A 27,671-nucleotide genomic window follows, 5' to 3' on the forward strand; every position below is an offset into this window, starting at 1 on the left:
ATTTTATACATAGTATCAATAATGTATATATGTCAATCCCAGTTTCTCTATTTTCAACTCTATTGAATAAACAATGACAGTTGTCTGTATTGTGTCACATTTTATATTTTTCGGAGAACTTGCATAGCATTATCTATTTAATTCTTATTAAAACACCAGACACTTGTTGGGCGCTGTGATAAGTATTATAGTCCAGCTTCTTCTTTGAGAGGCTGGGGGAGAGACTGTGAGGACACATGTCTTGAATAATGTGTTATGAGCTTTAATAAATGTATGTATATGGTACTATGTGGGCACTGGGTAACTAATTATTAATTATATTCTCTGATAGCACTTACCACATTAGATTTTAATTTGATATATTGTATCAGTCAGCTTCTCCAATTAAATTGTGATAGAGAAGACATCTTATTCATTTCTGCCTTCCCAGCATCAAACATAGAGCTTTGAACATGAGAGCCAATTACTCTTCAATGAATGGGTATAGATATATAAAATTAGTACAGATATATAGAATATAAATGAGTGTAGATATATAGGCATTCATTTTATATATTATAAATGTATGTATAGATATATAGATATACATTTATTTATATGATATATGTTTACATATTATATATAAAATATATTTAGCATATATATATTTGTTTGTTTGTTTGTTTTGCGGTACGCGGGCCTCTCACTGTTGTGGCCTCTCCCGTTGCGGAGCACAGGCTCTGGATGCGCAGGTTCAGCGGCCATGGCTCACGGGCCCAGCCGCTCCGCGGCATGTGGGATCCTCCCGGACCGGGGCTCGAACCCATGTCCCCTGCATCGGCAGGCGGACTCTCAACCACTGCGCCACCAGGGAAGCCCTAGCATATATATGTTTGAATTCAGAATTCCAGGAAAGAGAATCCTTCATGTGATATGAGAAAAGAATTGTTTTTTGGTGAGTGGAAGTACTGTCTTTGTGTTCATACAAACCCAATACATAATAGGTAGCTACGTTAGGTTTCAGCTCCTTACGATGATGTAGCTGTGATGGTCAAGGTCAGACTCCTGAGAAAGATCAAATTCCCAAATTTCCTTTCATTTTAAGGAGTGAGATCCTTCAAGTCTCTTGCTCTTGTTCTTCCTTCCCAACATGACTAAAATTCATGTCTCATTTAGGAGCCTATATTATCTCCTATCTTCAGTTAGTAAATACTTCTGACTTGTTAATTATGTGCCACATACCTGTTTTATGCGTATTTTCTTCAACTGCTCGCTGCTTCAACTTCAGTTGCCTAGTGACGACCATCCTAACTATATTTGATTGCCAATTGTGGGGGGGTAAAGGAGAGCCAATTGACATGAGGAGGAAAATATGAACTCAGAATCTTGATTTTGCACCTGTAAGTTGCATAGAAAATACCCGGTCAGATTTCTAGCAGGGCTTCATTCCTTAACTTTGCTCTTTGATATGTCGTATTTGGAGAAATATTGGGCCTTATGTACTTTTACTTAAACAAATGCCGAAAGTAAGATAAGAATACTTTCCTGGGACTTCCCTGGTGGCGCAGTGGTTAAGAACCCACCTGCCAATGCAGGGCACACAGGTTCGAGCCCTGGTCCGGGAAGATCCCACATGCCGCGGAGCACCTAAGCCCGTGCACCGCAACTACTGAGCTTGCACTCTAGAGCCCGCAAGCCACAGTTACTGAGCCCCTGTGCTGCAACTACTGAAGCCCGCGTGCCTAGAGCCTGTGCTCCGCAACAAGAGAAGCCACCGCAGTGAGAAGCCCACGCACCACAACAAGAGTAGCCCCTGCTCGCCACAACTAGAGAAAGCCTGCACGCAGCAACGAAGACCCAATGCAGCCAATAAATAAATAAAATTAAAAATTACTTTAAAAAAAATAAGAATACTTTCCTTTTTTGTGAAGACTCTGCTGAAAGAAATCATTTGTCCTGTGGCCTTTTATCTAGGCAGGGTAGAAGAAGACATTTCAGCACCAACTTTATTTATGGTACATCAGTTTTGTTGCAGTGTTCACTTTATTTCTGTTCCTCTGGCTCTAGCAGTGGGCTCCTAACCCACACCTATGGGCTTTCCTTGTTCAGGAATGGAGATCTAATGTGGGCTTTAATATGGGGTCAGTGAGGAGCCCCATGCCATCTCTGAGTTGGTCCTCTGTTGGCTCTACTAGGATGAGCTTTAGCTATTTTCCTCTTGTTTTCCACGGCTGGGTGCCGTACAGGGAAATGATATCAGCTGCTGTCTGTGTGCCTTCACTGACCCCACTAACTGCCTCTAGTGAAGATCTTTGCTAACTGCCTGCTCTGTGCCTGCTTGGATAGACACCTGTTCTCTAGTCCTCAGGAGTCTACACTGTGTCTTCCTTGTCCTTTCTCCTTTGGGCTGGTATTTTGTTTTAGCCCCACTTCCTAGACTCACATCTCATTTCTTAAAACAGTCATCCTCTGGCCATGATGACCTCCTGTGTGGATCTCTGACTCTTCCCAGACCCTGAAAGTCTCCATTTTTCCCAGATGGTTTCAGGCTTCTCAGTTTGTCTGACTGTCCCACTCACTCAGTTTTGTTTAAGACAGTAAGAGAAACCCAGATGTGCTGCTCTATTGGAAAAAGAGAGGGTTAACCAGCTTTTTCAGGATCAGCAAAATGATTTATGCAATATCCTTTTAACTTACTTGGAAAACCTCCTCTGGATCATTTCATTCTGGTCATTCAGGCCAGGGACTTAGGAACCTGGGACAAAATCTCAGAATAATTCCATACAGCCCTTGTTTATTACCAAACTCCCCTTTCAGTGTATGAACTCCTTGGCTGATAGATGAAAGTAGGAAAGAGGAGGAAGGTAGTCCTAGCTTACCTCTGTGTTGTCTCTCACTTGCTGTTGGCTTTTGTATTTTGCTGCATTGCCCCATGCAGACTAGCACCATCCTCGATATGCTGAGAGTGTCAGTCAAAGTTCCAACAAGAAACAGAGGCACATTCCGAGGGGCTTATTAGGGGAGTTTAACAAAGAGGCTATTTATAAGGGTGTAGGCGGGTTTAAGGGAAACCAAAAAAGGGTGGTGAGATATCCCCAGCTAGGAATCTTCACCAGCGATAGGCTTTTAGGGGCAGAGGAAGGAAAAGCTACCAGAACATTGAGAGAGATCTGTATCTGTAGCATGGTGGGGGCTGTGGACTTCTGCTGAGGGAAGAAGCCACTGCCCTCCCTCGGTCACGCAAGGAAAGACCTCTGACCTTACTCTGCCTCCTTCTTCTCCCATCCTCACATCTCCAACCCATCTCTTGCAAGCACCTCCTGTTATCTGAATCCAACCAGAAGGCAGAGGGGAAAGGAGCTGGGAGGATGCAAAGAGCCGAAGTCAGCCTCTCAGGGGGCAGAGAAGGTTGGGGAGGGTGGAAGGGGCATCTGGAGGGCTGGGGCTGAAGATGTCTGGCACACTGGGCACACTTAGATCCTCATCTAAGGTTGCCTCTTTAGACCATAAGAGGGTTTCACTGTGGTGAGTGGAATATGTCATTGAACTCTCTTAGAAGCTTATATAGTCATTTTCCCTCTGAGAATAGCTGTTTTTCTAAAGTAGTCAAATAATATAGTAAGTAGAAGATTCCCTATGGCCTTAGGGTCTCCCTGGGTCTTTGGCTTGCACATTTGTCTCGTAGCTCTTTAGCCTCCCACATTTTGTGGAAGTTGCTCCCCTGGTAGCTGCAGTGACGAAAAAACTGGTCTTTCTTTGATGCCCTTTTTAGTTGTATTCCTTTCAGCAATGGATATCAAACCACAAACCAAACTCCTCTCCTCCACTCTCTTACACTAGAGATCAGCCTTCTTTATGAGACATGTCTAGTGATTATAGGAAGCCTTAGAGGGATTTCTCCCTCCTCTTCCCACCCCGTCCCCCCACCCCCGCAACTTATGGAGAATTTGAAAGCAGGGTTTTTTGATCTTGGGAGAGAGAAGCAGATTCTCCAGAAAGGAGCTGAGATGTTGCTGAGTTGAGTGGCAGGAGACCCACCTAGATACAGCCTCTTTTGAGCTTGTGCCGCTTTATGAGTCAGCATTTCTTCTGGAGATAGTTCAGTGAACTCATACATTCCAGATCCAAAAGGGGCGGACAAATGTACTATGAGTTCCAGATACAGGCTCTAAAACAGGGGTCAGGGACAGCATTGAAAGGAAAGGATGTCACAGTTTCTTAATGCATAAAATTTTTAAATTCTATGACAAGTGGGAGTTTTTAGATTTCTCTAAGAGGAGAGGTTTGGAGATGGTTCCCCCTCGTTTACATTGTGACACCATTTCTCATTACATCTGTTCTAAAGGAGCTGTAGCAGGTCTGCTTGGCCCTCCTGTAGACATCTGCTTCTGTGAGGGGAAGACCGAGCTGGGTGACCACCCAGTTCATGCTGAGACACACCTGCCAAGCCTCAGAAAGAGTGCAGTTAAACCATGGAGTGGGGCTAACACCAATGCTGGCCCCTTGACAGGAGCCCTGGTGAGAAATGTTTTGTAGCCTGCTCCCGGCCTCCCTTGGAGAGCTGAGAGATCTGAGAAGCTGTCTTCCCAGACCAAGCAACATGTGCAGTTCTCATGCCATGTAACCTTGGAGTTCTACAACGTATGCTAAGCAGCATGTTTCCTATGGCTCTGATGGCAAATGTTTTTTGCACTCTTGGTCTGTAGAGTTTGGTGTTCATTTCTCTTGGAGTTAGGGTGACTGACTCATCTTGGTTTGCCTGGGACTTTGCTGTTTTTAGCACTGGCAGTCTGGTGTCCTGGGAATCCCCGTACTCAGTCACCCACATTGGAATCTTGCGACTGTGCAATGTGGAGGGAGGCCTGGACTGTGGGTGTGACATAACTGAGAGTCAGAATCTGCAGAGTCAGATCTCCACTAGGAGTGTGGCTGCGACATCATGGCCTTCTTCGCCAGGTTCCCGGGGAGCGTGAACTGAACGTACTTATTCCTGTCTCACAGAACACTCTGGGTGGTTGTGGGTGAGCTGAGGTTCAAGTGCGATAATGCACTAAAGCTTTTTGTAGATTATAAAGCACTATGCAGGCACAGTTATTTTGGTTACGTCATGCTTTCTTCATGGATAATCCCTGACCCTGAGCACATGTGGATCTCTCAACTTCGGGAAAGAAAAGGATCTAATAAATATTATTAATTTAGTATGTTCATTAATATTTAATACATTTATTAATAATTTAATGTATTAAAAAGAATAAACAGTAAGTACCTCCTGTGTCCACTGAACATTGTGCTAAGTACTTTATATACATTATTGCTTTTAATCCTTGTAAAAATTCTGTGAAATAGTTGTTATTATTCCCCGTTGCCGTTAGAGTCATTTCCTTAATATAGGAATCCTGTTCTCTTTTGGTGTAGACTCAAGGCTGATGAAAGCAGAGGAGCCAGTATAAATTATCTGGGCTGGCTCCCCGAATGGGGAAGCTGTTTTGCATGCCAGCATAAATCCTGTATGCAGACTTCTAGCTGGTCAACCCTCGAGGATCAGGTGAGGCCCGACCTACCCTTGGTGGCCCTGCTCAGACCTTGAGGTCTGCAGGTCTAATTTAAGCCATCTCGAGCCATTTGACACAATCCAGCATTCTGAAAGGTATAGGAGTATGGGCTCAACTCTGTCGTAATATATACATTTGGAAACTTGTATATTTTTCCTTGGCTACTAAAAAAGTTTCCAGATAATGTCAATAAAATTATTGTACAGACATGATAAAAAATAATTTTCTAAAATACATATTTGTATACACAACCTGTCCTTTTATTATGTTTTCACTCAATATTTACTTATGATCAAGTTTAAAATTTTATCCAGACATTCATCATTACTTTCCATTGAGTTAATATATGTTTTTAAATGCAGATGTAAAGTGCACTTCTTACCAATTTACCCTTCACCTGTTAAATTCATTAATGTCCATAGATTATCCATGATACATTTGATACAACAATTAAATCATGATGTCAAACCAGTTTCCACTTATCAAGAGATGTTCTCTCAAAGCCCTTGGAACCCACTCCAAGGCACCAATTTGCTTATAGAAAGAATCTGAAGGAAGATCTTTTTCTCCATGATAACAGCTAAGTTTGAATTACGTTATCTAAAGTAGAAATTTCTCTCCATTAGTCAAATCAAAGTGCTCAGAAGTTTCAAAGAAACCAATTTTCCATACATTTAAAGACTCTTATATATACATTTAACACCTTTCAATGAAAATTCTTTGCCACACAAAGTAGTAAAAAAAAAATACAATGTTTCTTCCTAAATGACGTTAAAACAGCTTCTTGGACAAATGGATTAAAAGACTGGGCCAAAACTTTATTTCAAGCTAGCCGCAAGGGATGAGACCCTTAAGTGTGCTGATTCAAGAGTCCCTTTAGGGATTTTATAAGAAAAGTGAATGGTTAATTATTGTTAAACCAAATACAAGAAAAAATAATGTCTGGCTAAAGATTATTAGGCTAGCCAGTCAGCTGGATGGGTAACCCTGGCTTCCCAGAAGTCCTTAATCTTATTTAGGTTTATCAGAAAATTGCTGAAGCATTTTAACAGCAATGCCTATTACATCCCAGAGGAGGCTGTGAATTATATCATGTAAAAAGTTCTGCCTTAGACCAGGTTTGGGACCATTTTTATTCTCGGTGTGAATGTAACTTTTGTGCCAAAAGTTCTCATCAGTTTTTTGTTCTAAAATAATAATTTTTTTCTTAATATTCGATTTAAGTGGTTAGTCCTTTTGGAATAAAACTATCAAATATTTCTTACCTTAAAAGAATGTTGCAAGATTTGAAAAACGTGAAAGTGAAATGCAACACCTGTGAGAAACAGTAACGTTTCATAATGGAAATAGTACTAGAGTAGACTGCACGTGTGATTTTCAAACAAGCCGATAGTGTCTAGATCTATCCACTAATTAATAGGCAGTACATGGTAAACTATACCATGGAGGGGTGGTAATATCCAGACCATGGGAAACTCTACAGGACCAGAAATGATTTCTCCAACAAAGAAATTGCAAGGTGAGAATGAGAGAGAGAGGGAGAGAGAGAAAGGGAAAGGGGAACCTATAAAAAACACTTAAAAGACTTACCAATCAATCACACCGTGTAGACCTATTTGGATCCCAATTCAAACGAACTCTATAAAATAAAATTATGGTATTCATGAGGCAGTTGAAAATTTGAATTCTTACTGGAAATTTAATCATATTAAGGAATTGTTAATTCTTAAATTGTATCAATGGTATTGAGCTTATCTGTAAAAAAAAATTAACCTTAGAAATAAATAGTGGAAAATTTGCAGATTAAATGATACGATGTCTAGGATTTTCTTCAAAATAATACAAGAGGAAGAGAAGTGGGTGGATATAGATGAATATGATCAGCCTGAGTTGATAATTGTTGACGCTCGGTGATGAGTATGTGGAAGTTCTCGTACAAGTCTGCCTACTTTTTGTACATGTTAGAATTCTCTTTAATAGAAAGTCTAAATAAAACGATGCCAGCGAGATTGGTTCTCTGAGCTGTTGGTACTTTCATTACTTCTTTGACCAAACTCCTGTTCTAGAGCCCACAACCAGTGGCGCTCTGTGCATAAAAAAGCAGGTTGTAGAGCAGTGATGCCAATTACAGTAACATGTGTAGAAGTGATACAGTAATACGGTGTCAGCGAAAACCTTTCCTTTAGAGCATAACATAACAGAAGAAAGGAATTATGGCTAGACACAAAGAAATGGTTGTCATTCTGTGCATTGTAGTGAAAGGGTGGAACTCATCACTCGTAAAAAACTTGGAGTTTATTGGTTGTGGATAGAGAGTAGGGAAACAAGTGAGAAAACATGGTCCCAAATCCTGCTGTGGACAGAACTGTTCTTACTTAGTCTAAAAGGTACTAGGCCTCTTATGGGAAGTAATGCTGGACTAACATTACTGAATGAGGACCTCGTCTGGAAGGTTGGTGAGCCACCCACCTACCGACAGACAGTGTCAAGCTGACAGTCTTCAACCAGACTTGTATTTATTCATCTTCCTCTTTGTCTTCTTCCTTGTAACTTCTTCTTCCTTCTTCTTCCTCCTTTGCATTCTCCTCCTCGTCTTTTTCCTTTTCTTTTTCTTCTTTTCGATAAATGTTTCTCCCAAGAGAGAATTCTTTGGTTTGGCTTGCAGTAAGCTTGGAATCAGACTCTGACATTTCTTGTAATCAATTTGAGAACTTGCTTTCTTCAGTTTTTTCATCATATGGAAAGAACTAGATTGTTCATTGGCACATAATAAAAAATAGGAACCTTAGAGTTTCTGGTCTAGCAGCTCAACGTTGGCAGTTAGAACCCTGGGTGAGAGGGTAGAGAAAACAGAATCTGGAAAGCGAGGAGCCCCGCAACAAGGCCAGAAGCTGGGACTCCGGAGGAACATAACCAGGGAAAAATTCACCTGCCTAACATTCAGCTTGACATCCTTTCCTGAACTGTATTGTTTTTACTACTCTCCTCTCCAATCTCAGTAAATGACAACCCCATCCTTGAATTCACACAGGTCCAAAACCTCTCATTCTTTTACCTCTGCATTTGGTTCATCAGTAAACCCTGCTGGCAGACCTTCAGTGTTTATCCATAAACTCACCATCACCCTGCTGGGACAGTGGTTCCAGCCACCAGCTCTGACCTGGGTGATTCTAATAGCTTCCAAATTCGTCATCCAGCTATCACCTTTGCCTCTTTTAGTCTCTTCCCAACCCAGGAGCCAGATGGTCCATCTCAAATGTAAGTCAGAATCACTCCTCTACGCCAAAGCCTGCGACAGCTTCCCAATTGACCCTGTGTAAAAGCTAATGTTATACAGACCTACTGGCCTGCACAATCAGCTTCCAAGCCCTCTGATCACATTTTGGCTTTCTCTGCATTCATTCCCACTGCAGCCACAGCCCGACTGGCCTCCTGCTGTTCCTCCATCAGGGGCTCTGCACTTGCTTCTCCCTCTGCCTGGGGTGCCCCTCCCCCAGGTAGGGACATGGCTCTCTCCAGCACCTCCTTCAAGACTTTGCTCAATGTAAAGGCCTCACAGTGAAGCCTTCTTGAGTCTTCTATTTAAAAATCAACTTTCTTCCCAGCACTCTACTTCCCCTTTATTTGCTTTTTTTTTATCTCTGTGCATTTACTGTTATCAGACATACTCTGTAATGTCTTATTTATTGTATGTATTATCTGAGTGTTTACCCTGGAATGTAAGCTCCACGAGGGCAGAGATTTTTGTCTCTTTTGTTTGCTGCTGAATCCCAAGCCCAAACAGGGCCTAGTCTGTAGTAGATGCCTAATACATATTTGTTAAATGAATGAATGAGTTCCCCAAACTAATAAAAGCTAGCATTGAAGGCATTCTTATGTGATTAGTGCTTTGGGGGGATGAAGCAAAGTGGCTGAGCGCAGATGAGACAGGGTGCTGCTTTCTAACAATGAGATGCTGAGCTAGTAACACCGAGATTTGTGGGAACAGACATTTCAAGTGAGACGTACTTGAGCCCCTGGGAAGGGCCTTTCTGACCTTCCCATGATAGCCTGAACTGTCTTATTTGGATCTTTAGACAAAGGCAGTTATAGATTTGGAAATACTTATGAACATTTGGTTACTTTAATAAAATTTAAAGTTACATTTTGAGAAAAGACATACTTTCTAATACTGGGCATTTATACTTCTGGTATTTGTGCAATTTATTTGTCAAAAAAAGAGGTTTAAATATTTGAAATCAGACATCTGGCAGCTTAAACAGCCTAAAATTGAAGACAGTCAAAGCTCTATTTGAGATCTGCCAGGCACCAAACACAGCCTGCAATGTTGAACCTGTTGCGGGGGCGGGGGGCAGGGTGAGGGTAGGACTGGGCAAGGTAGGGTCAGGCCCTGTACATTGACTACTTCTCTGGGGGCCCTGAGAGGAGACAGAGCAGGAGTGGAGATACTGGCCAGGAAAGTGGAGGAGACTGTGGTCGAGGTGCTGCCAGCCCTAGAACGAGGCTTGTCCCTGTGTTGGCCCAGTTGGCCTGCAGTGACCAGATATCTCAGGGGTCCTAGGAGGAAGTTATCTTGTTGGCACTAAGAAGAAGATAAAAATTTAATTGAGAAAGAAAAGCTACTCTCAAAAATTTAATTGAGAAAGGAAAGCTACTCTCATACATAAGTAGCCCTGCCCTCCCTCCAGCCACTTTTGTTAATCTGTCATCCGGTGGGCCCTCTTCCCGTCTCCCCTTCCAGTCATCTTTCAACCCAGAGATCGGCCCCGTCTCTGAGGTCACAACCCACTCCTATTCCTCCCACACACTCACCTTTAAAGGCCTCTCTTGATGTTCATTTTCTTTTTCTTGATGTTCATTTTTGTCTTACATAAAAATATTAAGGAAAAAAAAAGAAAAAATAATTCAGGCCCACATTTGCCAGGGCTGGCTGTGCTGCTAAATAAACCTAAGAGTGAGTACAGAAGTCTGAGGAGTTGACTGAATATTCTGTACGCTGATGTTGGAGGAGGGGGCGGCCAAAGTAGAAGTGGCAGCACGCTCAAGTGGGCCTAAAGGGAGGGCCTGAGTTCCCCCAGGGGTCTGACCCAGATTCCAGCATACCCTGAAGGTACCCAGGGGTGGCTGTGTATCCAGAAGAAACACTGACAATGCTAAGGGCATTGGCCGGCAAGCTTGCCAGAGGGCTAAGTGGGGCACCTGGCCCGTGTGTATCTACGTATGTCAGTGTGTGTGTCTGGGGAGGCTCAGGGCAGCACTGGTCTGGAGCTCAAATGAGGTCTGTAGGAAGACATCAGGTCCCCTAGGAGGCGGTACTGGGTCTGGCCAAGCTTAAAGAGAAACCAGAGGACAAACTGCAAACAGCAGGAGCAGCAGACCTTAGCTAGACAACAGCAAGTGGAGAGACAAACGACCAGGACCTGCAGCCCAGGGAGCTAGAGGATGTCACGTGTGAGGCGCCTGACCCTACCTACCACGAGGTTGCAAAGTTTAGGAACAGCAACCCGATCCCATGTGTATTCATGTACTCAGGTGCCATCTTGCAGAGGAGCCAGGAAGGGGGATGGAAGACAGAGAAATCACCAAGTACCTTTAACTAGAAAGGTGGAGCATTAAACAAGGGGACTCTAAATGGTTTCTTTGGACCAAGGTTTATAGCAGATTGGACCTTAATTATTTTTCTCCTAGTTACTCAGCAGTAGGGAATTCACAAAGATGTTCGTCTATTTATCTAAAACTACCAGTTTTTTTTACCCATCTAATAAGAGGAGTGAGTAAATTACAACCTCATAACATGTACATGATTGTCGGTAGCCCTGTGTTTAGTTAGTTCATACGTTTAAAAGCTTCTGGCTGTAGTGGGAGAGTGGAGAGAGGGTGGGCCCTAACTCCACGTAGATCTAGGTTTGAACCTGCCTCTTCCACTGGGCTCCCTCCCTGTGGGAACTTGGGCAAGTTACTTGACACGTGTGAGCCATGGTTGTCTATGAAGTGGATTCAATACTTCTTACCCCTGAGGCCTGTTCTGAAATCAAATGGCATCTGAATATAGAGTTAATCAGTGCAAGGCTTGTCACGTGGTAAATGCTCAACAAATATCAATTTCTTTCCTCCCCACACTGAATAATTTGCACACTGATAAACAAATGACAAATTGTTTCCTAGTTAATTTCGTCCAATTAACTCCCAGTAAATTGACCCTAGTGTTTGATGGAATCATCCAAATTGGAGTATCGACGAGTTAGTATATACCATTCTTTATTTTAATCCAGTTCCAGCTATGACCTATAGATGTCTCTGTGAATCTTCCTCTGTACCCAGTTAAAGCTAAGGGTACTGAAGGTGGCTCAGCCATTTGTGTTAACGACTATTCGATTATTCGTAAAGCACAGGGGTTGGTGTGTGAGAAGGGAAAGCACTGGTCGCTTTGCCTGTCCACTTACTTCCTCTGCCCCCCACCACAGGGTGACTTTCCTTAAACTTGACCCTTTGCACCCCATCCACTCTCGACTTTGCAGTGGGGGTGTAACCACAGAGGCAAGGGACTCTGGGTGGAACAGCCAAGTTCTTGGGATCCTTTTGATGTCTCCCCATCCCACCCCCCACCTCAACTAGGATGAGAACTCAGGGCAAACACCTGCTTAAAGCTGCCAGGTGGGGCATTTTTCACAGGAAGCTGTTCTTTTCCATGGCATGTGATTTGACTTGCATGATTTGACCTGGGTAACAAGCTGAATAAGAGAGGGCTTCTGCCATGTCTCGCTGTTTGGGACAAAATATTTAGCATTTGTTTCAACTGACCCAAGCAACTCAAAGCAGAAGAAACGACCATTGAAAAGATAAGGGAGAAGCTGGAGAAATACACCTGAAAGCACTCCTAAGCGAGAAGCCTTTTCCTTAATTCAGAATCATAATTTGGTCCATTCCAAGGTTTTAAAATAATTCTGTTTCTTTATATGGGTCTAAGGCATTTTTTCAATTGAGGTGAAATTCACCTAACATAAAATTAACTATTTTAAAATGTAAAATTCAGTGTCATTTAATAAATTTACAATGTTATGCAGTCACCACCTTAAAAAAAAAAGAAAAAAGAAAAGGGAGGATTTAATAAATCATCTACGCAATATTTTATTTTATTTTATTTATTTATTTATTTTTTTGCGGTATGCGGGCCTCTCACTGTTGTGGCCTCTCCCATTGCGGGGCACAGCCTCCGGACGCGCAGGCTTAGCGGCCATGGCTCACGGGTCCAGCCACTCCGTGGCGTGTGGGATCCTCCCGGACCGGGGCACGAACCCGTGTCCCCTGCATCGGCAGGCGGACTCTCAACCACTGCGCCACCAGGGAAGCCCTACGCAATATTTTAAGTGACATTTTTTACTCCATGAAAATAGGATTCCTTAGAACGCCATAAAATGGATACAAATATAGTTCATGAATCAATGGGCCTGACCTCTCCTGGTCTCTATTTTATGTGGCATAAAAGGCTTCTCGTGACTAATGGGATATGGGACGGTGGGTGAGCAAGGAGAGGAGAGGCTGAATCTCCCGTCTGCATTCTGTTTCATTTTGAAGAGGCTAGAGTGAGCATTTTTTATTTTAGGGTCAGGGCTTTCTTCCTGGCAAATGATTGAGACAATTTGAGTGGAATAGAGTTTTTTTTTTTTTTTTTTTTTGGTTTCCCTTGAGTCCCCTGGAGCTCAGAACCGTCTGGTCTTCTTGAGCAAAGCTGAGGAGATTGTGACTGGCCTCCTTCTCCTCATGGAGTTCAGGCATCTGCTTTGTTTGCCTCGCTGTGAGTCTGTGCAGATGGCAGTGGTCACGTATTGATTCACAGAGGATGAGAGTGAGACAGGGTCTGTTGGCTCTGTGGCTCTATTGTCTTTGGTGGAGGATGATCTCATCCCCTTGCAGACATGAGTAGAAGCTATTAACCCCAGGGAGTTTGTTGGGGCAGAGGTACCTGAGGTAAGTTGGGGATGAGAAGAAAAGAGACATAACACTTGAAAACATAGATGTAGTAGCAGGATGTTAGATAAGGATGGAGCCCTGGAGCCAGGGGAGGGCAGAACCTGGAATCAGAGTCACAGCCGTTTGTGGGATGGTCTGAAGCTTGTTCTCTGGAGGGTCTCCAGTGCACAAGACCATGCATTCTGGTATGCTTAGGATACTCCTGGGTTATGCCTGTTGCCCAAGGCAGTTACGATAACACCCCTTTTACTCTTAAAAGGGCCCTGATTTGGATGAGAAATTCTATTGTCACCCTACCTATTCACCTTACTATATCTTTCCTCAGCATCCCAAGAGGGTGCTATGCCTGACAGTCCAGTAAAACATACAGAAAGCTTCTTAAGGACCAAGGAACAGGTCTAGAATTGGGCAAAAGTTTTCTTTGAGAGGCATTGGACTTCCTAGCTCCTACTATGTGTTCACTTCACCAAATTTTCTTTGATCCTCTCTCTCTTCTTTCTATCTGGCTAAAAAAGGGTTGTTTTTAAAATCAATATTATATGATAAATTACCTTTTTACTAAAAAGCATATTCAAGTATTTCTCTATTAATGGACAGTTTATGGCTACTACAAACAATGCCTATACATATCCGCTTCTGGTTTGCTGCACTCATTTCTGTTTTCTCATCTGCACATGAAGGAATTATAGGATTGGTGGCAGGATTAAATGAGATAATGCTTATAAAAGCACTTTATAGTACCTAGTACAGAGTAAATGTTCACTAAAATTGGTTGTTGTTATTATTTAACTACTTATTCCATAAATTATTTTCCTTTGCCTCAGAGAGGCCCATCCCTGGGCCTTCTGACTAGTCGAAATGGTGTCCCTATGTCCTTTCAAAGCCATAGGCAGGATCATGGCACGTCTACATAAAATGCCTTCCTAAAGCATCACTCGGAACCTTACTGAGAGTTCTGAGTGAGGTCCCCAAAGTTCATATGGTCTACAGTCCCCCTCAGTTCCCAGTTTCAAAGTGGATGTGATGCTTTATTCATTTCTACAGGGGCCAAAATGCCATTTGCATGTTGTCACTGAGACATTAGACTTTCCTCTCATCTCTAAAGTATAAAATTCATGACACCTATAGAAGTGGGGTTGAGAGAGAGGAGGATAAGAGGGGACCTTCAAAAGGCTGCAAAGCAGAATGGGATAGTAGGAGTGGGCCTGCCACTCTTATAACATGAGGTTTGTTTGGAGGAACTCCTGTAGAGACCAGAGCGGGAAATGGCAGGGTAAAGAGCTGCCTCAACTTTCATGTTGGGAAATATGTTTTTCAGATGTTCTTCCCAGCCAGAAATTGTCAGTGTGATAAAGAGACAGCTGTCTGACTTCAAAAGAAAGTGACCTCCTGCCTCCTAAATATCTCTCTGCAGTCCAGGGCTTCCAAAAGGAGCCCTCTCTGGATGAAAACCGATTTTCTCTTTGCTGTTTTTTTTTTTTTTTCCTAAAAGCTTTGAACAATATGGCAAAAGATAAGAAAGGAGGCTTTTTCTCCAGATGTGCAACGTTTCTTAGAAGAAAAAAGATCTAAAAAGCTTCTCTACCACCTGTCCTGGTAAGGCAAAGAGAGGACTTGACTTCACATGAGAGAGCTTATCAAATAAAAACTCTGCTTGTCAGAATTTTCTCTAGTTCCCGTCCTACAGAGGCATATCCTGACAAGCTGAAGAGTCTCTCCACTGACCAAAAGCAAAGAGCAGCAAGACAGACTAACTCAAAGTAGGGCTGGGTAGAACTGAGGGTTTATGGAGCTATTAAAAACTAACGGGAGATGCTAATTTTACCCTACAAAGAAACAAGAAACATGACAGGAGCTAGAGGCAGAAAAGAGGAAAAATAGTTGGACTTATTACCCATTTTTAATCTTGTCTACATTCAGAAGACTTACAAAACTTAAAACAAGTAAAAATGAAAATATTGAATACATGCAAAGTCTCCATTTCTCAAGGCCACAGGAATGACAGATGGCATTGTTATGGACTGAATGTTTGTCCCCCACAGAATTCATCTGCTGAAATCTTAACCCATCAATGTGATTTTATTAGGAGGTAGGGCCTTTGGGAGATAATGAGGTCATGAGGGTGGAGCCATCAATGAATGGCATTAGTGCGTTTACAAGAAGAGACATGAAAGCTTGTGCTCTCTGATCTCTGCTGTGGGAGGGCATGGCGAGACAACAGCCTTCTGCGAACCAGGTAGTGGATTCTCACCTGATACTGGATCGGCCAGCACCTTGATCTTCAACTTTCAGCCTCCAAAACTGTAAGAAATAGATATTTGTTGTTGAAGCCACCCAGGTGGTAATTTGTTATTACCTGAACTAAGACAGCACAGGTGAATTGAATCCACAGACGCCCAAAACAAAAGTTTCATGTTTAGTTTTAATTTTCTTCTCAACCAGAGAGTCTGACAAAAGTAAATCAAACTACTCTGAGTTTCAGAAACTTTCTTTTCTCTCTCTGTACTAATGAGTTATGTAAATGGCTATTGACAAAGTGAGGAAAGGGAGGAGCAACAAGATTCGTTAGACCACATTGTGGGCATCTGTGGAAAGACTATAGGCGGGGGTAACTCAGGTGTCAGTGTGAGAGAGAAGCAGCAAGTCGGACTCCTAGCCTTACTGCTGTGTCTGGAGGGATATGGAGACGAACCTGGTAGGTGCCAGGCAATGTGATAGTTGTAAGATACACATTGGCACTTAAAAAACTTATGTATTTATTTTTTGGCTGCACTGGGTCTTCGTTGCTGCGCGCGGGCTTTCTCTAGTTGCAGAGGGCAGGGGCTACTTTTTGTGCAGTACGCAGGCTTCTCATGGCGGTGGCTTCTCTTGTTGTGGAGCACGGGCTCTAGGTGCGTGGGCTCAGTAGTTGTGGCTCACAGGCTAAGTTGTTCCGTGGCATGTGGGAACCAGGGATTGAACCTGTGTCCCCTGAATTGGCAGGCGGATTCTTTTTTTTTTTTTTTTTTTTTTTTTTTTTTTGCGGTACGCGGGCCTTTCACTGCTGTGGCCTCTCCCGCTGCGGAGCACAGGCTCCGGACGCGCAGGCTTAGCGGCCATGGCTCACGGGCCCAGCCGCTCCGTGGCATGTGGGATCTTCCCGAACCGGGGCACGAACCCGTGTCCCCTGCATCGGCAGGTGGACTCTCAACCACTGCGCCACCAGGGAAGCCCGGAAGGCGGATTCTTAACCACTGCACCACCGGGGAAGTCCCTATACATTTGCACTTAATCCTCACAGCAGTCCAGTGAAGTGGAAATTTGTTTTTCTGTTCTAAGTATCATGGTCAAAGTCACACATCTAGAGGTGGTGGGACCAACATTTGAACAAAGTTCAAAGAAGAACCAATGTACTTGTTGTGCAGTGAGCAGGTGTATTTGCTCTGTAATTTGAACTGAGAGACAGTTCTGAAAGGTTCTGCAGAGTGGGGGCCAGAATTGGTGCCCTGGCAAACCAAAGCCACAGGCCCTCTGGTATCATAGTGCAGGAATCAGCAAAGGAGTTGGCTCTGTAAGGCAGGAATGAAGCAGATGCAGAGAGGAGAGACCAGAGGCTGCTGAGGGCCAGGTGCGTGGTGCAGCATTTAGAACTACGAATGCATGGATCCCCCTCCCATACCCACTGAATGAAAACCACCAGGAATTTTTTTAGAGCCTTCCAGGTGATCCTTAACTAGCTTGACTAGGATTCTGTTTCTTGCAGTCTTATAATCCCTGACTCTGACTGGCCCCCTGTCCTTTCTACCATATAGCTCATTGCCTTTCCTAAGGATAGAAACATGGCAGTTAATTCAGGAGAAAGGTAGCAAAGAGAAGGGGAATGCAAAAAGGGAATCAGATCTGTTGGCTTCTTTCTTCCCAGACCAGCTAAGTTGACACTTTTGCAGATGTTTTTGTTCATCACGATCAGAGTTTGCTGAAGGAATGTAAAATTCTCCTCTCCTGGATTATTTGCGAAGAGGATATACAGCGACCTACTAGCAGGGCTTGAGTGCAAATCCTTATGCCTGAGAATAAGTGAGTGCATCTTTCAAGTCTAGTCCAAGGATTTTGTGTGTAAAATACTATATCAAGTTCCTTGCTGTATTGTACAAGTTCTGCCTCCTGGATTCAATAAAAGGGGACATGCCTCGCTCATTCTAAAAGGTGCTGATGTTACATATGACCAGAAGGAAATTGTCATGGGGAAAACTACATACTTTGCCACTTACCTATAGCCTTCTAAGGAGGCTGGATCTTAGTGAAGAATCTTGGTTTGTGGAGTAGGGTAAAGGGGATGAGGATATAATTTTTGAGGGAGAAGAGAGTTAAATTGTTTGCATGAGAAAAGAGATGTGGGGGAAGGCTAGAGTGGTCTTCAACCTTGATGTCACATTGCAATAACCTGGGGAGTTTTTAAAACTAGGAAACCTGAATTTTAGTCCCAGTGATACAAATTCAATTAGTCTGGGTGGGCCCTACCTGTATATTTTTGAGAACAACTGGTATATAGAAAGGAAGACCTGATGGTTGGTGGTTTTTGATGACATTTTCCTGTGCCATAGAACATCTCTGTCTTCTTGGAACATTCTTCAGAAAGTCTACACTAATCATTAATGCCTTGGAAATGTGAATTTATCTCCTCCCTTCCTTCCTCCTTTCCTTCCTCCTTCTTTTCTTTCTTCTTTTTCTTTTTTAATTCAATGGAATATCAAGTCTGGCCTCAAGATGGGTGTGGAGGGGCAGAGTATGTGCTCACCATCTTGGTAACACTCAGGCAAAATATACTTAACTGCTGCAAAGAAACAAATTGAGTAGAGGGTTAGGAAGGCCTTAAATGAATATAAGCTGTTAGTGGTTTTGTCCTTTTTATTGCTTCCATCAAGTAAAAAAAAATATTTTCAAGTACAAAAGCTTCTTTTCTTGGTAGGATAAAAGTACAGCACCCACTTTCCAAACAGGGCATTTTATATATATATATAAAACCCACATACACACAATGGAGCACAAACCAACAGGAAATCACATGTTGCCGTGGACATTTTATGTTTCCAGGGGATGACTAGGTTGTTTGTAAATTTTCCAGACCTTTGTTTTTCTCGCTTTTAGACATGTCACTGCTCTTCTGCAGAAAGGAAAGATATGGTGATGGGCTATGGAACAGAAAAGGGCCAGTCAAACTAAGGCTGGTACAGGTCTTACAGGTGAGGGATCCTTTGGCTTTTAAATGAGAGAGAGGTTGGGCACAGGAGAGTCCAGTCAGTTCATTCTGCCATCCGTTGGCAATGCTGGCAAAATATCCATTAGTGAGGGAGGTTGAGAAATTTGAAGAAAGTGGTGATTTCAGTTTTTGGTGTTTCATCAGATGCTTGATGAATATACCAGTGAGGATGAGGGTTCTGTCAGTTATTCAAAATATTATTTATAGAACATTTCCTCCATGCCAGGCACAAAGCACTGAAGATAACATAGCCCTCATCTGCATGGTCTGTTTTATCTCCTCCAGGATTCATTCGTTAGAACAATATTCAGTTGCATTTTTCAGAACAAGCCTTCTACAACTGAGTTTGTTCTGTTACTTAAGGCCTGAAACAAAGCTCCTGATCTAGAGGAGGAATGATTGTATTCAGGGACCACCCCCTCTCCCTCCTCCTGTCTGTCCAGGAATATATCAACCTTACCAAGTATCCAAAAAAAGGGCTGAGGTTCCCATTCAGAGTACTGAATCTAGGGTTCATGATAGAATTTTCCACCTTGAAGAAAAGCTTAAGTCATAATTAGGTTTCCTTCATAGCTGAAACAAAACAAAATAAAAATGAACCCAGAGAGTTACCAAGGTCCATGCTAATAATATTATGGAATATAAAATTCACACTGGTCATGTTACTGTTCTCACTCATGGCCTATGATGATACATGTAAATTTCAAAGAAAAAACTTTTTCCCACCACTTAGGAAATCAAACCAAAGCCTATCTAGAAAAACCGATCTGCTGACTCAGGCTCCAGGGAGGCCAGTGTGATACCTCAATGTGATATCTCAACATGCTACAAACGTAGTCACATTACTCTCTGGGAAGGGTGCCTGTATATGGATGGAGGAAGTGGAGGGCTGGAGGTTAGGGAGAACAGCAATTATAGACCTTTATCAAATCAGGGGAAAGCAAACAGAATCCTGGGCCACTTTTCCAGCCTCAGCCTATCAACTTCAAGCAGATTTGCCTTGTCAGTTTTTCAAGAACATTGTCTAAGATGGTGGCTTGTTTATTTATTTCTTGGATTTATGGATTGACTTTCTTCCAGAAGGCAACCCCAATTGACACATACATTTGCTCTTACATATTAAATCATCTTTTTTTTTTTGGAGAAAAGAGATTGACAACAAGTTTCAGGTTGACCCATGTGCTCTTTTCTTGTTCTGTATTGTGTTTTTCATTTGCCTCTGGGGGTAGATTATTTTCCATTCTCAGCACCTGTGTTTCCTCCTCAGCCTTCCCGGCTGCTTGTCTGGGCTGTTTTCCACCTTCCAGACCTTTAAACAACTCATAAATTCAGTGTTCTCTGCTCACAATTTTGAAATCACAAGTTAAATGGTCTTGTCAGCTCAATAAACTCTCTTCACTTAAAAACAATAAAATAAAAGGGAGGATTAACAGGCACCTGGAAGAAGCTCTATATATTGGCAAGGCAGATTAAGCTTTCCCCAAAGATACCATGGGATTTAGAGAAGAAACTGGCTGGATTTGTCTCCTCACATATCTTAAATATTAATAATAAGATGGCCAGAGCCATCCTAATTATATGTGTCTCTATGCATGTTTGTGAGCTCAGAGAGCCAGTGGTAAGGGGACCTATACTGCAGTCACAGGACTCTTTTCTCTGATCTGTGGAAACAGCGGCCAGTAATACTCTTCCTCTGTAATGATTTTCCACTCCTCTTTCTAGAAGGCAAACTTCTCTACTTCTTGAACATTCTAGGTTTCTAGACATCTTAGGCTTCCAGAGCATTCTGTGGTTGGGTCACCCATCTACAAATTAAGTGACATGTGGTCTCATGCTCGGGAGAGAATTGGTCACTGCCTTGATTGATCTTTCACTTTCATCCTCACTACTAGTTCAGCATGAGATTCTGAGTGTGATGGGAAACTCCAGCAAGGAACCACCTGCCCTGTGAAAATGTCACCTGCTACTTTTCCTACTTGGGAAAGCCTGGACCTTCCAGGCTCTGAAAGCCTTTAGGCATCAGGCCTTTTATGTCCCTCCTGGAAGGAGATACATGCAGGTGAATCTGAAAGTGGGCAAATTTAGTAAAAGATAGAACAAACAGAAGCTGATTTCTCAATAAAAAGGTGGTTGAGTGTCTGGGATATGTTTTATCTCTGTATCCCTAGTGTCCCTAGCATAGTGCTTGGCATGGACTAGATACTTAAGAACTGTTTGCTGAATGACTTAATGAATTTGAATCACTGCCTTAAGTGGCTTCGCCAGTGAAGCAGGTGTTTTTACTGCCTTGCTGCTCAAAGGTGGTCTTTTGAGAGAATCCTAGGCCTCAACAATCTATCTATCCAGGTGACAAATACTACTGAGCACTTCCTATGTGCCACTTAGCACTTTATCTGAAATTGTCTAGTTCAGTGATCCCCAGCCTTTTTGGCACCAGGGACCAGTTTCATGGAAGACAATTTTTCCATGGACCGGAGGGTGAGGGGAAGGTTTGGGGATGATTCAAGTGCATTACGTTTATTGTACACTTTATTTCTATTACTATTACATTGTAATATATAATGAAATAGTTATACAACTCACGATAATGCAGAATCAGTGGTAGCCCTGAGCTTGTTTTCCTGCAGCTAGATGGTCCCATCTGGGGGTGATGGGAGACAGTGACACCCGAAGTGTGTTGCTTATGTCCTGTCTACTCCGTAAGATGCAGCTTCATTGTCACTTGCCACTCACTGATAGGGTTTTGATATGAGTCTGCAAGCAATTGATTTATTATGCTCTCTGTGCAGTCAAACCTCTCTGTTAATGATAATCTGTATTTGCAGCCGATCCCCAGTGCTAACATCACTACCTCAGCTCCACCTCAAATCGTCAGGCGTTAGAGTCTCATAAAGAGCACGCAACCTAGATCCCTCGCACGTGCAGTTCACAGTAGGGGTCATGCTCCTATGAGAATCTCAGGCCGCTGCTGATCTGACAGGAGGCGGAGCTCAGGCGGTAATGTGAGCAATGGGAGTGGCTGTAAATACAGATGAAGCTTCGCTAGCTCGCCCTCTGCTCACCTTCTGCTGTGCAGCCTGGTTCCAGTTCATCTGTACTCCCTAGAACGTAAGCTCCAAGAGAGCAGTGATATTTCCTGTTTATTGCTGAGGTGCCTCGAGTGGAGAGCTTAGGGACAGAGAAGAGCCCTCAAAACACGACAGATTGAACTTTCTTTCAGCTAGTATTACACAACTTGCAAATATCTCCAGATCATTACGTGTACTAAAACCCAGTGGTGGCTGGGGGAAGCGACTCTTGTGTTGGCTATGGCATCTTCTTCCATCACAGGCCGCTTCTTCACCTACTGATCAGCCTTGCTCTCACCCCAGTCTGTGTCCCAGGCTGACCCTGCATCCTACACCAGCTCACTGGATTAGAGCAGATATACAGGTTCTGCAGATTCTTTGTTATTTTTGCAAAGTTCAGTTTTAAGACATAGAGTCTGGTATTTCTTTGTTTTAGTCATTTCTGTTCTTATCGTATTTCATAAAATCCATAAAATGCTGAAGGTCAGAGGTGCAACTTCCCTCTGGTGGAAAAATGCTTGACTAATGCCTTTGGCAAAAGTGTTCTCTCTGTACTGCTGGGTTAGGATGGGTCTTATAAACCTCTCAGACTTCAGGCTAGAAAAAAATAACTTCTAGACTGAAGGCTGCCTGCAAGATTTTCCCAGGCCCCTGGAATGTCCTTTATCCTACAGTTGCTTCCTGAGTCCCTGTGCTGAACCCAGTTTCCATTACAGAGGGAGAAAGATATTTGCATAGAACGCCACAGTTTACAAGCTTTTGCATATGTTAACTTTTAAAAATCTTTGCTATTAAACTGTGAAATGTGTGTCATTCCAGTTTTAGAGATGAGGAAGTAGATGCTTAGAGAGTTTAAATAACACACTAACCAGAAATGGAGCTGTCATTCCAACCCAAGTCTCATGAATATGAACTCTACATGGTTTTACCACTCTCCAGCTATGTCATGAATGAGTATCTGAAGTTTGCTAGGTATTTTTGTTTCCTGGTTAACTTCCCTGTGGTCATTATGGTTCCCCAAACTTGTTAAGCTGGTTCACATCTTTAGGCCTCTGTATAATGCTCTGCCCTCTGCCTGGAAGAACTTGCCCTCTCCTTTATTTATTTGTTCAGGTAACTCATATTCATCCCTCAAATCTGAGTTCAAGGGAGAAGCACAGGGGTAAGAATGGGCCTTGGAGTCACAGTGTCTGGGCCCAAATCCTGGTGCTGCCCTTTACCTTCTGTTAGACTTGGCGTGGTGGCTTAACCTCTCAGTCCTTTGTTTTCCCATCTGTGTGATGGGAAGAATTTTAATGCTTATTTTCAAAGGCTGGTAAAGAAGGAATGTAGATTCCACATTGCTTAAAGAATATTCAGTTTGCTATTGTTCCCTCCCAGTTTAGAACCATGTACCAGTCTCCCTTGCTTCTCTGAAATTGCCTTTTGATGGCCCTGGGGTTTCCAGTCAATCAACCCTCCCCAGAGAGAGGATAATGAAAGGGGGGAAGAAAAGAGAGAACAGAGGAAGAGCATGGAGCAAATAGAGGCAAACATCAGATACAGAGAAACCTTTGCCAGCCAAAGGGAAAGAAGGAATATTAAAATAAATGTATCAATGTTTTTCTGGGAAGGGTTTGGGAGAATAGAGAAGAGAAATAGCTAAAAATGGCACTGCCTGTCCTGGCAAACATGTCCTGGCTCAGAAAGATCTGCTCTGAATCCAGGAACCAGCATAGGAGTCTGGAACCCAAGTCAGCAACTCTGAGGCAGGAGAAGGAAAATATGAGAAGAGCTGGCTTGGAAGGAAGGAGGAAGGATGACAGGAATCATCTTTGTGGCATTTGGGGTGTATTTACGTTTTAAGGAATTATGGGTTTTTTTAAAGGACAATTTTTTTATATACTTTTTTTGCTTAGTAACAAGACCCACAAAAGGCATGTATTCAACCAGGATGTCAGTTGCTCAGCTCATTAAAATATTAAGTGAAACACTGATGACAATTACATAGCACTGAACCCTCTTGTCTGCTACAGTGTGCCTTTCAATGCATAACAAAGTAGGTCAAAAGTTTGTTTTGTTATTTTATTGTTTCTTTTTATCTTAGACTTTTGATGGAGTTCCTTTTAGTGGGTAAACTGGTTGCCATGTTTGGTGGGGATAATTTGAGGACAGGAACACTTGAATGACTCAGAAGTCTACTTCTGGATGGCAGAGAAAGGCTCCCTCAACTTCTCTCTGGGATAGCAGTCATTCAGCCAAAAAGATTTGCTGAACCTCTACTCTCTGTCAGGCCTTGTGCTATATGTTGGAAATACAGTACTAAGCAAGATAGACACTGATGGATACCATCCTCATGAGGAGACCTTTGGCTACTACTCAGGTCTGTTTATTTGGGCAAAACCTCATGTTCAAAATCTCTCTCCCAATCACATATAATGAACATGTCCTAAGACTTCACCTGCCAGGCTCTGCTATGAGAAATGAATACTGGTAGTCATTGAGGTATTGATGGCAAAGAAGAGTCGCATAGGTCACCTCCCTGTGGGCATTTGTACCTGGAATGTATAAAAGTATACACCTGGAAATACACAAAGCCTGAACACACAGGACTGAATTTCTGCTCGTGGGATTTCAAACATACACACATTTTTATCTATGTGGCAATCCCATGGGCATACTCACATTTTGATGGTTAGAATATAGAGTTAGCATTTAGTGAGTGCTTACCAAGTACCAAGAGGTATGCTAAACATTTTCAATGAACACACTCATGTCATCTTTAAATTCTATAAGGTGTCAAGAACTGCAAAGGATCTGAAATTGTGCTCCATTTGCAAGTTTTTGGATGCTGGCAGAAGACAGGAGACTCCTGGGTCAGAGAAAAAAGGACTTTATTACTCACAACTGAGCCTACAGCATGAGCATCAGCATATGTGCCTAGTTCCCCTGGCCCTGAAGTTCTGTGCGGATGCCAGCATCTAGTGTATGGTGTTATAGGAGGGGAGCCGTAAGCTTAGGAAACCTAAATCTTTTATAATGAGCAGTAAGTATGCCTGCCCTTTGCTCTGAGGGGGATGCTATTTCTTTCTTCCACAGCTGCTTGGTTTACAAAATCCTTGAGAAAGTAGTCTGGAACAAAGGGCAGTCAGTGTCTCACGAGATATGTAGAAATATGAGAAACTCATGGAGAACAATGTCCCAAAAATAGGTTCTGTGAATATGCTCAGAATCTACTGAGTAAACTGAGACTTAGGGAGGGTAGGTAACCTGCCTCAGGTCACAAAATTAGTCCATGTGTGATGAGCATTTGAACTAGGCAGTCTGATTCCAGAGCACATGCTCTGTGTAAGTAGTGTTTTAGTTTAGATCACTGAAAGCTGAATCTGGGACAAGAACTTGGGTGCAGGTAGGTTTATTTAGGAGGTACTTGGGCAGGTTCCAAGGGCTTTACCCTGTTTGGATGGTACCACTTACCTACTTATTAATTTCCATGTTTAAAACCACTGTGTCACTGAACTGAATCTGATGCGCATACAGACTTTAGAGTTTCGTGTTACAAAAAAGGTTGACCATCTCTACTGCAGAATTTTATATATAGTTATTTTCTATTTCACTGCAATTTTATATCCTCCCGTTTTTAAAACTTCCCTTAATTATCCAATCTGTACTTAACATACCTTTTAGGTAAACCAAACCAGGAATGCAAAAATGATACACTCCTTTCCCTGAGGATAACTTTGGCAAAAATTACATACTTGTTTTGCGGGGTGAATAACACCGAGACTGAGTTGAAAGTGCTAATTTTGGTAATTTTTACTAGAAATATATAGGAGGCTCAGTATATATCTTCAGAATTCTACTTATTTATATCTTAGCATGCTAGGCAGAGTTTTTAGAGGTCACTTTAGCCTTGCAAAGAGTGACATAGATAGATAATTCATACAGCAAATCTAAATAGCATAACCCAATCGGTTGTCATATCAAGGTACTTTACGCTTTACTTTCCAACTCCAAATCTGCTTCTAAACCAAGTGGAGATGTTATGAGAGTTAGAATAAAAGAAGACAAAGAGCTCTGAACCTTAGAGCTGAGATTTGCCACCAGTGAGCTGTGCAAGCTTAAGCCAGACACTGTTAGCTTCAGTTTCCTGGTCTATTAAGTAGGGCTGGGGTACATGATACGTGCTTTTCCCCCCTAGTACTAATTGGAATATGATTCTAATATAGTAAATTCTGTTGGGAAGCCAGTACCTAGAATTGAGTTGTGTACTCTTTATAGTTAAGAACAAGGACTTTGGAGCCAGACAGACCTAGGTTTAATCCTAGCTCTGCTGATTATATAAATTTGGGCAAACTGCTTAACCTCTTTGATTTTCTATATAATAGAAATGATAATACTTTCCTTTCCATCAGTATTTCTACACATACCCGACCAAAAACCTCCTTTGAGCTCACATTTCTGTTTTATCACCATATCTCTTACTTTTATATAGCAAAGCTTCGTAAGAATTGTCTCACTATTGTCTCTACCTTCTCATCTTCCTTTGACCCTATAAGAATGGGACTTCTATTCTTATGACTTCCACCAATACTGTTTTCACTCAGGTCACTAATGATGGCTTCTGGCTAAATCTGAAGAACATATCTCAGTTATCTCTCAGCAAAATCCAACATAGTCAACCACTCTCTCCTTCTTGGAACACTCCCTTCCTTTGGCTTCCAAAAATTTGCCTTCTATCCCCTTGTCTCTTCCTTTTCTGTTTCCTGTGGGGCTCCTCCTCTTCTGTTTGCCCCTTACAGGTATTGTTGTCCCACAAAGTTCTATTCTAGATCCTACTTTGCTTTCTCTACAAAATCTTCCAGATATTTTAAGTATTTTTATGTCTTCAAGGACCACCTAGCCTATATGCTGATGACACCTGAATCTTTATCTTTAGCTCACAGTTTTTCTGAGTTTCAAATCCACATACACAGCTACATCCTGATTATTTCCACTTGCTTGTCCCTCAGATATGTCCCACAACACATCCCAATAAAGCTGATTATCTTTCTGCCCATATAAGGTACCCTGTTTTGGTGATGCAATCTCCATCCACTCAGTGGCTCAAGCAAGAAACTTGGGCATCATCCTTTTCTTTTTGTTTACCTTCACCTCCCACATTCAACTAAGCAGGTCTCATCTTAAGTATCTCTTGAATCCATCTGTCTTCTCCATCTCAATGGCCATTTTCCAATTCAGGCCACCATTGTCTCTCATCTCCATTGTTACAACATTCTCCTTATTTATCACATTGATCAGTCTTGCTGCCGTGCTTCACACTGCAGCTGAATTGGTCACATCATTTCCCTTATTATAATCTTTCAAGAGGTTTACCTTGCCTTCCAGCTAAAGTCCAGACATTTTTTTTTTTTTTTTTTTTTTTGCGGTACGCGGGCCTCTCACTGTTGTGGCCTCTCCCGTTGCGGAGCACAGGCTCCAGACACGCAGGCTCAGCGGCCATGGCTCACGGGCCCAGCCGCTCCGCGGCATGTGGGATCTTCCCGGACCGGGGCACGAGCCCGTGTCCCCTGCATTGGCAGGCGGACTCTCAACCACTGCGCCACCAGGGAAGCCCAAGTCCAGACTTTTTACAATGACTTATAAGACCCTTTGTGATGTGACCCCGCTCACCTCTCCAGCCTTGTCTTTCCCTCCTCTCCCTGTTCTGTCCCCTACACACTTGATGCTCCATTGAAACAGAGCTTCTTCTGGTTCCTCAGGTTGAGCCATGCTCTTTCTCACCCCAGGCCTGTGTGTGCTTGTTATCCTCTTAGCTGGAAGTTCTCTCCAAACTCTTCCCCCATCTATATCTGTATCTCCACCTCCAGAAAACCTTTCCTG

At 42.6% G+C, this 27,671-nt stretch overlaps 1 long non-coding RNA gene across 6 annotated transcripts in view; it reads left to right on the top strand.

Moving 5' to 3' along the window:
• The window catches only part of LOC137226935 (uncharacterized), a 140,924-nt gene that overhangs the window by 44,410 nt on the left and 68,843 nt on the right, over nucleotides 1-27,671 (top strand). The window contains exon 3 of one of the 6 annotated variants that reach the window (XR_010944621.1): nucleotides 5,395-5,524. The exons of the other annotated variants lie outside the window; for them this stretch is intronic. This is a non-coding gene — a long non-coding RNA (uncharacterized lncRNA). The remainder of the gene's footprint in view (nucleotides 1-5,394; nucleotides 5,525-27,671) is intronic. 6 annotated transcript variants of the gene reach the window in all.

The sequence above is a fragment of the Pseudorca crassidens genome, chromosome 1 (genome assembly GCF_039906515.1).
Source record: "Pseudorca crassidens isolate mPseCra1 chromosome 1, mPseCra1.hap1, whole genome shotgun sequence".
NCBI classification, from domain to species: domain Eukaryota; kingdom Metazoa; phylum Chordata; class Mammalia; order Artiodactyla; family Delphinidae; genus Pseudorca; species Pseudorca crassidens.